The 10,355-nt window shown below is 48.9% G+C and overlaps 1 protein-coding gene and 1 long non-coding RNA gene across 4 annotated transcripts in view; one reads left to right on the top strand and one right to left on the bottom strand.

The window, feature by feature from the left end:
* Positions 1–8,318: 8,318 nt before the first annotated feature.
* Positions 8,319–10,337, bottom strand: LOC119566767. Of its 2 annotated transcripts, none has more exons than XR_006287940.1 (3): positions 10,244–10,337; positions 8,725–8,881; positions 8,319–8,609 (listed from the first exon to the last, which is right to left on the bottom strand). It is a non-coding gene; the product is annotated as an uncharacterized LOC119566767 (long non-coding RNA). The 2 variants fall into 2 exon arrangements; XR_005226080.2 differs by lacking the exon at positions 10,244–10,337 and adding an exon at positions 9,861–10,047.
* LOC102941574 (interferon-induced GTP-binding protein Mx2) overlaps positions 8,422–10,355 on the top strand; it is a 32,215-nt gene continuing 30,281 nt past the window's right edge. Inside the window, exon 1 of one of the 2 annotated variants that reach the window (XM_007064472.4) lies at positions 8,422–8,523. The gene's annotated coding sequence lies outside the window, so the exon portion shown is untranslated. Of the gene's footprint in view, positions 8,524–10,078; positions 10,217–10,355 lie in introns of those variants that run through there. The other variant, XM_037903693.2, reaches the window with a different exon arrangement.

The following is a 10,355-nucleotide window of genomic DNA, read 5'->3' as shown; positions in this document are numbered from 1 at the left end:
AAGCAACTGAGGTTGACACTATCAGATGGTTCAATGGCCTACCCAAGGGGGTGGTAGAGAAGTATACATAGCTTAGGTGGACCTGTGTTTGTTAGCCACCATGGAAGAGCTGAGGGACAAATGGGCATAGACTGACCTATCTTTAGTGTTGGCAACAGCCGGGTGGTGTGGAAACTTTCTTGGCCCTACTCAGCTCGAGAAACTGAAGCCTTATTTTACCACTGGAGGAATTCTGTATCACTGCGCATGACAGAATTCATGTCCTCTGCAGAATTTTTTTCTCTGCAGAAAATACATTTGGCTGGAGAGGCACTGCAGTTACACCTTTTGCCCATGAGGTGGCACCAGAGCAGAGATCAGCTGGCTGACCAGCAGTAGCAGCCAACAGCTGGCTGCATTCCTCACAGCACCCTGCCAGTGGAGCCAGGTTAGGAAGCATGGGACATGTGGATGGATGATGCATGTGCGGCTGCTGGGGGGCGGGGGCTGTCACCGACTGAGATTCAAAAGGGCCAGTGGGGGGGACAGACTGGGACAGGGGCTAAATGGAAATGTGGAACAAGACCATACAGAGGTGAGGGGTGACTGACTGGGGATACAGAGACACATGGGCATGGGGGTGGGGGGAGGGGGGTGCAGGGATACATGGGGACAAGACAGATGTGCCTGACTGAATGGAAGAAGCTAGAGGTCAACCAGGGTCTGCATGGGGGAGGTTCCCCAACTCCCTAACAATCCCTCCCCCTCCAAAGAAAACCCTTTTCCATATTTCTCCCACCCACACCCAAGAACCCTCCAGTTTCACTCCCAGGCTTCTTCCCAGCAATTACTTCCCTCTCCCTCAGCTCCTCCATTACCCCTAACTCCTCCAAGCCTTTGCACTGCTTCTGAAGGGTGTGGGAAATACGGTTCTGTATTGTAGTTTAAATGAATTATTACTCAAAGTTCTGTATTAATTTGCCTAGTAAGGAATCTATTTGTCAAAACACATTTCCTGAATCTTTTTTGTTGCCTGTATTGTTACAGACATATTTGCTGACAGGCATTTTGAAATAAATTACCAAAATAATTGAAAGTGGCATGATTATATTGTGTTATTTTGACAAATAAAATATACAGAATTTTGCAGAATTTTAAAATATTGTGCACAGAATTTTAAATTTTTTGGTGCCAAATTCCCCCAGGAGTAACACGTAAGAACTCTATCTCCAGAGGCTGCAAGGAAGGGACTCATGCCTTTATCAGAGAAGAAAAACTGAGGGGTAAGTCCAACATTTCCCCTTTTAGAAAAATGTTAGCAGAATCAATGAAATAATAATAACAAACAGTTAATGTTAAGGCTGAAATATTCAAGCACGCTGGTGTCATTACAAAATTCCTGAAGTTAAGGATGCTCCACCAAAGTTAACTCAGCTACTTTGTACAGATGTATGTTTTCTATTCTTGTTTTCGTTTTTAAATGTTAACTTCAATATGTTGTTGTTTATAAAAATGTATTTATATAAAAAGATGCAGATCATAACCATGTTAAAGAGGTAGTGACAGCCTTTAGCTTTTAATTTGTCCTGGCCTTTGAAAACATGATATTCCAACTTTGTTTCCATTAACGCTATTTTTTTTCAGGCATATATAATCCCTTTATCAAGGGTCTCAGGTCTTTGTAGAGCAATTCCAAAGGAAGTGGCCCATTCATGCAAATTACAGCTGTCTCTTTTATGATCAGTGCCTAAGTCTCTCTCTGATAGTTATGAACATGTTAGTTCTCAGCAGGAACTAATAGGCTACCTTCCTGGCCTGCTGCTCCTCCTTAGGATGTAAAATGAAGGGTGCACTACTTCATTTGTATTAAACTATTTCCCAGCAGAAGCTTTTCCTATGGTCCTTTATAGAGTCATTTCCAAGACGTGCCAACCTTCTCGGCTTCCCCTCTCAACACCAATACCAGGCTCCCTCCATCCCTAGCCCAGCTACTACCCTTCATACTTCAAGTCTGGGAAACGCATGAAAGCTTAAGAGCAGATTCATTACTGAGTTGGGAGGCTCTCCTGGAAGAGTCAATGAAAGATACTGCTGGAACAGGCCTTGTAGGGGGGCAGATGTGTACCTTATTCTTGGCAATGAACCTGGGAGCGCGGCACACTGCACCCCAGCAATGTCTCCAGCTGCCTCCCTATACTAGGAACCCTGGAATAAATGTCCCAGAGCTCATCTTCAACAGCACCAAGCCCTAAACATCTAGCATTGGGGAATACCAGCACTTCCCCTTCCATTTCCTTCCTCTCTCCTTCAGTAATTATAACTTCCCCTCCCTATTCTTAGTGTTGCCCTCCCGTTTTTCTTCTTCCTTTTCCCTTTCCTCTATCTTTTTCACATTTCCCTCTCTTTCTAGTCTCCATCCTTTCTCTCCACCTCTTTTTCTATCACCCTCTTTCACCCACTCTTTTTCCCTCTTCTCATCTCCCCCATCACTCTCTTCTTACTTCTGTTTTCTTCTGCTCTGCTAAATTTAAGTTTCAGTTCTTGAGTCTGAAGCATGGAAACTGAAACTGACATGATGATGTAGGCAAAGAGAACTCCCATGACTGAGTGTGCACGACGAGCCTCAGAAGTTTGCATCCATGTCATTTTGAGGTGATTAAAAGGGAAGAATGGATAAAATTATAAACTGCCAAAAGAGAATTCTTATGAAATTGCTGTTAAGTGGAGCAATCTAACCACAGAAAAAGAGAATGTGTGAGGAGCTTCTCCTTAAATGTAATTTTTGTTTACTCACTGCTAGCTGTCACATCCTTTTCCCCTCATCTTTGCTTCTATTATGCAGCTATATCAGTTGCTACATAAAGATGCTGCTGAGTTTTCATGATAAGTCTGAGTTTGCCCCCACCCCACCCCTTAATAATAAATAATAAAAATATTAAAAAGAGAAAGACAATAAAAGACAGCTTAGCCTCCAAACTGATGATAGGTTAAGTCTTGGGCTGCCACTGAATTCTTCTGGAAAATGTAAAGTGATTTGGACAGGGGCTTGCTGATTTATAATGCCATAAAAATAAAGGGTTTTTTCAGAGTTTCTAAAGTTTTGGGGGTTTTTTGTCCATTTTGTAGTGGGGAAAAAAAACAATAGAGAAATAAAGTTAATATCATCTAGCGGAATCCATCCAGTGACATCTGGTGCACAGTACCAAAATATAGTTGTATGAAGCTAATCATCAACATTACTATTAATTATTTGTAGCACCTAGAGGTCCCAAAAGGTACTGGGCTCCCATTGTGCTACACACTGTGCAAACACATAATGAGGCACAGTTCTTGCTCCAAAGAGCTTACAATTGAACTGGAAAAGAAAGCAAAGATGAGGGAGTGTGGAAGTTGCAAGACACAAAGCAGTGAAGTGACTTGCCTAGGGTCACACACAAGCTTATTGGCAGAGCTGGGACTAGAATCTAGGTCTTTTGTGTCCCACTCTGGTTTCTTAGCTACTGGGCCAGGCAGCCTGGGAGGATGCTGTGGTTCTTCATATCTGGCATGCTTAGGAGAGCTTGTCAGGCACAGTAGGAACAATACACTTCCTTTAAACAAAAGGAAGTTCTGCTTGCCTTTTTCACCACAGAGATAGATGTAACTTGATCCCAAGAAACCCAGTCACTGGAGAAACAGATTTTTTCCCCCCAGCCAAAGATGTGAACAAGGGATCGAATCCTCCCAATTGGAGGAGAGAGAGGAGGGGCGTGTGGCAGGGAGAATGAGATCAAATGCAGGCAGTCAGGAAGCTTGCAATTATAGAGGAGTTTGGGGACACATCTCTGGCTCCCCTCATAAGCTCTTCCGGCTCCAAAGGACATCATCGGCCTCTCTGCTGCCTTCCTGTTGTGAAGATGAATCACCTAAGGTTTGGCAGAGTGGGAATCCCTGTTGCTGATCTGCAGAAGGCTCAACAGACAAGGATGGAGCCAGGAGATTAGAGCTGGTGATGGTCTCTCAGGGCCTCAGACAGCTTCAGCTCTATGTCTCCCCCTCTGCTGATGGGGAGTCAAGAGGCCTACATGGAGAACACTACGAGGTGTTTTATGGATGAGGGGAGCACGGATGGCTTCTGTCTTCCCCCACGCTGTATGTGTGTGTGTGTGTGGGGGGGGTGACAGTGGGAGAGACTGGGGATACATATGGCAGGGGGGATAATTGCACACATGAGGGAGACAGGCAGGAATGTCCCTGTAAGTGCTGTCCCATATTAATGTCCCTCATTCTTGGGAGGGTCCATCTCTCACCTGAGCTCCTCAGCTTCTTTTGATGAAGATCTACCACGGATGAAGCCAGGGCTCTCAATCATGGAGGGAGATAGCTCAGCAGCTGAACTGCTCTCCCTCAGAACATCCTGGGGGACAGAGCCCACCCCAGACCTGATGGGCTTCCTGACACAGGAAGCAAAATGGGATTCCTCTTCATATGATGATCTAAGACCTCATGACAAGGGTGCCAGAAGTCTGGGGGAATGTGACGCCATGTGCCCACCCCCACCCACTACGCTTCACATCTGGACAGAGGAATTAAACTACTACTTAAATATCCCACAGAGAGCGCATTGCAGAAGGCCTGAGCTATTGACTATTTGTCAGTTTAGTCCTTGGGCAGGAGCCCCGAGCCACAGACTTCTTACTAGCCTAGGCCCCATCCAGGACGCTGGAACTGCCATTTGCCCCATGACTCAGCTGCGAACCAGGATGACTGATCACCCCACTTGACGCGAGCACCAACCCCCCGCTACCACCAAAGGGGGCTCCTCAAAGGAGACCTGAGGAACCTTACCCATCCTGATTCGGGATGGGACAATTTTTCAATTTCTTGAAATTTTCATGGGAAGGGAAAAACCATTTCCCGCCCAGTCCTAATAATAATGATACTTTTGCATCTGAGAGGGGGAATGAATTGGGGACCCAGGTGCTGGGGCCCCTCCATGGGAGATTAGGCTGGGCAGAAAAAAAAAAGGAGTTTGGGTGGAGAACTGGCAGGGGAGTGTGGAAAGAAGAGAAAGGAGGCCAGGGAGCCTGGATGGGAGTAAGGGGAAGTAGAGCAGGAACCTGGAGCGAGGGACCCTGCATGGAGAGGAGACGAGGAGGAGGAGGAAAGAATCTGGAGGCTGAAGTGACAATGGACTGGGGGGGGGAGTAGGCCTGAGTTTGTATATTTGGCGAGTTTGACTGTTATTGTTGAGGAAATTGGTTTTTGAATAGGCAAGGGGGGGCATTAAGACTGATTTTTTGAGTGGATCAGAAATTGATTTGGGTGTGGATTCATTTGTTTTGCATTGTTGTCCAGGTCTTCTCTTTACTACAGCAGTGGTGCCAACGCTCATGATGATTTGTTGATTTTCTTAGACCCCCAGCTCCTGGAGTCAGGAACCTCAGATTCATTTTAAAGTTGGTTTCTAGTCCTCCTGGTTGCAGGGAAAAGCTTGTATGCATGAAATCTAAAGGCTCAAAAACCCCAAAGGCAAATAAAAAGACCCAGCATTCTTTAAAATCAAGGTTTTTAAATCCAATCTCTTGATTTTTGGAGACCTGATTCGTTATTTTTGATTTCTTGGGTTGGTGAGACTGAGAGGCAGCACAACTGCTATAAAGCTTTGGATCCCCTGCACTAGACCCTGCCACCTTGTATTAAAAAAGAGCAGTAACTGCAGCCGTCTATAAATATAAGTTGCATTAACCATATACAACATGGCTCGCAAAGCGTGAATTGGGGGTGCTTTGTTCCAGGTGGGCCTTGAGGGGGCCTGACTGTTAAAAAGAGGCAGCCAGCTGTGAACCAGCTAAGCGGCGAACAGCAGAGAGGCTAACAGAGGGAATTTGACTGGGAGTTCACCTGGGGAGAGCCCACTGAGGCTTACATCTTGCAATAACTACTCAGAGAAGCCTGCAACAGCTGAGGAAGCTCGCAAAAGAAAGGTAATATGGATGGTGAGCGATCGGCTGTTGTGACCTGCACTGGATGTGCCATGTTTGTCTTTCTTCCACAAAACAGAAGTGACTTTGTCTGTACAAAGTGCAAGCTGGTCTCCATATTGGAAGAGAAGGTTCAAAGTCTGGAGCAACAGGTATCGACCCTGCGTTGCATAAGAGAAACCTGAAGATTTCCTGGACAGACGTCAGGATATACTCCTATGGGCACAATGTTCTGAAGAATCATAGCAGGCTGCGCAGCGGGGACAGGCGGACGGTGAAGAAATTTGGCAGCATGTGACCTCCAGAAGAAGAAAGAGGAGCATCCATGTACCAGCAACGCAGATACAGGTGAGCAACCGTTTTCATGTTCTCTCCACAGGTACTAATGGGGAGAGTGACTAGATGATAAATCTGAGGGAAGGGAACAGAAGGAGACTCTGCCGATTGGAAGGCATGAGACGCACGGTCCTAGGGATGGGGGTTCCCATGACCACCGCTCCCAAGAGAAGGAGGTGGGTGGTGGTGGTTGGCGACTCCCTCCTAGGCGGGACTGAGTCATTTATCTGCTGTCCCGACTGGGAAAACCGAGAAGTGTGCTGCTTGCCAGGAGTTAAGATTCATGATGTGACAGAGAAACTGCCAAGACTCATCAAGCCCTCGGATCACTACCCCTTCTTGCTCCTCCACGTGGGCACCAATGATACTGCCAAGAATGACACCGAGCAGATCACTGCAGACTACGTGGCTTTGGGAAGAAGGATAAAGGAGTTTGAGGTGCAAGTGGTGTTCTTGTCCATCCTCCCTGTGGAAGGAAAAGGCCTAGGTAGAGACCATTGAATCGTGGAAGTCAACGAATGGCTATGCAGGTGGCGTTGGTGAGAAGGCTTTGGATTCTTTGACCATGGGATGGTGTTCCAAGAAGGAGGATTGCTAGGAAGAGGGGCTCCACCTAACGAAGAGAGTGAAGAGCATCTTCGCAAGCAGGCTGGCTAACCTAGTGAGGAGGGCTTTAAACGAGGTTCACCGGGGGAAGGAGACCAAAGCCCTGAGGTAAGTGGGATGCCAGGAGGAAGCACGAGCAGGAGAGCGCAAGAGGGGAGGACTCCTGCCTCATACTAAGAAAGCAGGACAATCAGAGAGTTATCTTATGTGCCTATACACAAATGCAAGAAGCCTGGGAAACAAGCAGGGAGAACTGGAAGTCCTGGCAAAGTCAAGGAATTCTGATGTGATTGGAATAACAGAGACTTGGTGGGAAACTCACATGACTGGAGCACTGTCATGGATGGATATAAACTGTTCAGGAAGGACAGGCAGGGCAGAAAAGGTGCGGGAGTTGCACTGTATGTAAGAGAGCGGTATGACTTCTCAGAGCTCCAGCATGAAACTGCAGAAAAACCTGAGTGTCTCTGGATTAAGTTTAGAAGTGTGAGCAACAAGGGTGATGTCGTGGTGGGAGTCTGCTATAGACCACCAAACCAGGGGGATGAGATGGACGAGGCTTTCTTCAGGCAACTAACGGAAGTTACTAGATCGCAGGCCCTGATTCTCATGGGGGACTTCAATCACCCCAATATCTGCTGGGAGAGCAATACAGCGGTGCAGACAACCCAGGAAGTTTTTGGAAAGTGTAGGGGACAATTTCCTGGTGGAAGTGCTGGAGGAACCACCTAGGAGCAGAGCTCTTCTTGACTTGCTGCTCACAAACCGGGAAGAATTAGTAGGGGAAGCAAAAGTGGATGGGAACCTGGAAGGCAGTGACCATGAGATGGTAGAGTTCAGGATCCTGACACAAGGAAGAAAGGAGAGCAGCAGAAGACGGACCATGGACTTCAGAAAAGCAGACTTTTACTCCCTCAGGGAACTGATGTTGTTCTCCCAGGGGATCCTGCCCATGAGGGGGAAGGAGTCCAGGAGAGCTGGCTGTATTTTAAAGAATCCTTATTGAGGATGACTGAACAAGGAGTAATGGTCTCAAGTTGCAGTTTGGGGAGGTTTAGGTTGGATATTAGGAAAAACTTTTTCACTAGGAGGGTGGTGAAGTACTGGAATGGGTTACCTAGGGAGGTGGGGGAATCTCCTTCCTTAGGAGTTTTTAAGGTCAGGCCTGACAAAGCCCTAGCTGGGATGATTTAGTTGGGGATTGATCCTGCTTTGAGCCGGGGGTTGGACTAGATGACCTCCTGAGTGCCCTTCCAGTCATAGAACCCAGGTTCTATGATTCTATGAACATGTGAGAGTAAATGCAACACTGATTCTGGAAACATGAATTCCATTGTGAAACTAATTTACAGTGATGAAACTAACTTGAAAGAGTATCTTAGCATTTCCCCTGATTACTGCCTGAGAATGTGGATGGAGTTAATGACAAAAGTGTAAAAGAAAGAAAATGTATTGCATTGCAAAATCAATTCACAGTGCTGCCACCAAATGGTAAGCTTTTGAGTAACTTTCATTTCTCCTGTTTTCTGTCATGTATTGTAGGTGGAGCTGGTGACAAGGTTAAGAACAAAAGAATTCTGTATTAGTTTTTTCTTGAACCAAGCACAATACAGGAAGGAATTTCTTTCGCCTCTTCTCAGTAAGTATTTAAAAGTTTGTGGGTATGTTTAATTCATCTCTTTTCATAGCTAAGTGTGGGTAGGCTGGCAGACACTGCAAGGAAATCTGAAATAAGAGAGGAATAAATGAATTATTGGGCATAGGCATTTTCCCTATAAAATTATCAGTATCTCTACCAGCATAATGATACAGGATGCAAAATAAATACAAAGTTTGTTACCTCTTTGAGGATGTGCTTGGGAGCCAACGTTTTAAATTGTTAAAGTGCACTGCATTTTTAGATGAGTGTGTGAGAGAGAGACAGCCTGGATAACCCTCTAATAGTTTTCAGTGCTGTGAACACTACATCTGGTCCGACTTTGATCTCCTGTGGGACGCTGTGTGAAGTTAAAGTATAACAAAGAGGATGGGATTTAGACATAGGCATAGTTTGACTTCTAAATTTGGGGGGGTTGTAGGGAGGGCTTAATACTATTAATAGTGGGTATAAGTCTAACTTCCAGGTTTACCGGTTGACAGACCGCCTCCACAGCCCCATTGACACCCCTGCACTCGCATGGGGAACCCCCCCATATCCCATCCCCCCTGCCTCAAGGAGGGACCAACAGACCCCCCTTCACCTTCCAGGAACCCCCTGCACCCCATAGGGACCTCCCTAGATCCTGTATCCCTGCCCTGGGAGGGGACCAACATATCCCATCCCTAGATCCTGCCCCCCCACCCCGAGGGATTGAGGGAGAGAGGCAGGAATTCTCTCTTATCTCTCCCCCCGGCCCCAGCCCCGGTTTTCATTTTTTTTCCTGCATTCTCCTCCGGGGGCTCAGGGTGCAGGGTCTGGGAGGTAGTTAGGGTGTGGGAGTGGGCTGGAGGTGGAGGGTCTGGGTGGGAGTTATAGTGTGGGGGGGGTCTCAGGGTTGGGGTGCAGGGTCTGGGTGGGAGTAATGGTGCGGGGGGGGGCTCAGGGTTGGAGTGCAGGGTCTGGGTGGGAGCAATGGTGTGGGAGGGGGCTCAGGGTTGGGGTGCAGGGTCTGGGTGGGAGCAATGGTGCGGGAGCAGGCTGGGGGGGTCTGGCCAGGAGTTAGGGTGAGGGAGTGGGCTGGAGGTGCAGGGTCTGGGTGGGAGTAATGGTGCCGGGGGGGGCTCAGGGTTGGGGTGCAGGGTCTGGGTGGGAGCAATGGTGCGGGAGGGGGCTCAGGGTTGGGGTGCAGGGTGTGGGTGGGAGCAATGGTGCGGGAGGGGGCTCAGGGTTGGGGTGCAGGGTGTGGGTGGGAGCAATGGTGCGGGAGCAGGCTGGGGGGGTCTGGCCAGGAGTTAGGGTGAGGGAGGGGGCTCAGGGCTGGGGTTTGGAGCACTAACTTGGGGCAGCTCCCGTTCGGTGTGGGGAGTGCAGGAGGCGCTGCGCGGCCCTGTGCGTGCCCCGCAGGCAGCGCCCCCCGCGGCTCCCCTTGGCCGCGATTCTCAGAGCTGCCTCCCCCCTGCCCGGCAGGGCCGGATCCCACGCGCTTTAGGGGCTGCAGCCCGGCGCGAAGTGGGCCCCGGAGCCCCGCCCTGCAGCCCTTAAAGCCCCGCCCCCTTTCTGAATCCGGTCCTGCGAGCCGGGCTGGAGGACTTAGGAGGAGCGGGGGGCAGCCCCGCCAAAGCGGCGCGCCTCTGAGTCCTCCGGCCCGCGTCCCCGCCACCCGCACCTCCCGCCTGCTCCCCTGTGGCTGCGGGTGAGCCTCCCTCCCTGCTCCGCACACCTTCCACCCTTGCAGCCCCCGTCCTGTGGGGCAGCCCCCCGCAGGGGGTGCGCCGATGAGAGGGGCCCCGGGCCAAGGCGCTGCGTGTTCCGTGGTTAAATCCCCCCCGCCG

Source organism: Chelonia mydas, chromosome 1 (assembly GCF_015237465.2).
Source record: "Chelonia mydas isolate rCheMyd1 chromosome 1, rCheMyd1.pri.v2, whole genome shotgun sequence".
NCBI lineage: Eukaryota > Metazoa > Chordata > Testudines > Cheloniidae > Chelonia > Chelonia mydas.
The sequence above is the reverse complement of the archived record's forward strand: the minus strand, read 5'-3'. Positions and strand labels throughout refer to the sequence as shown.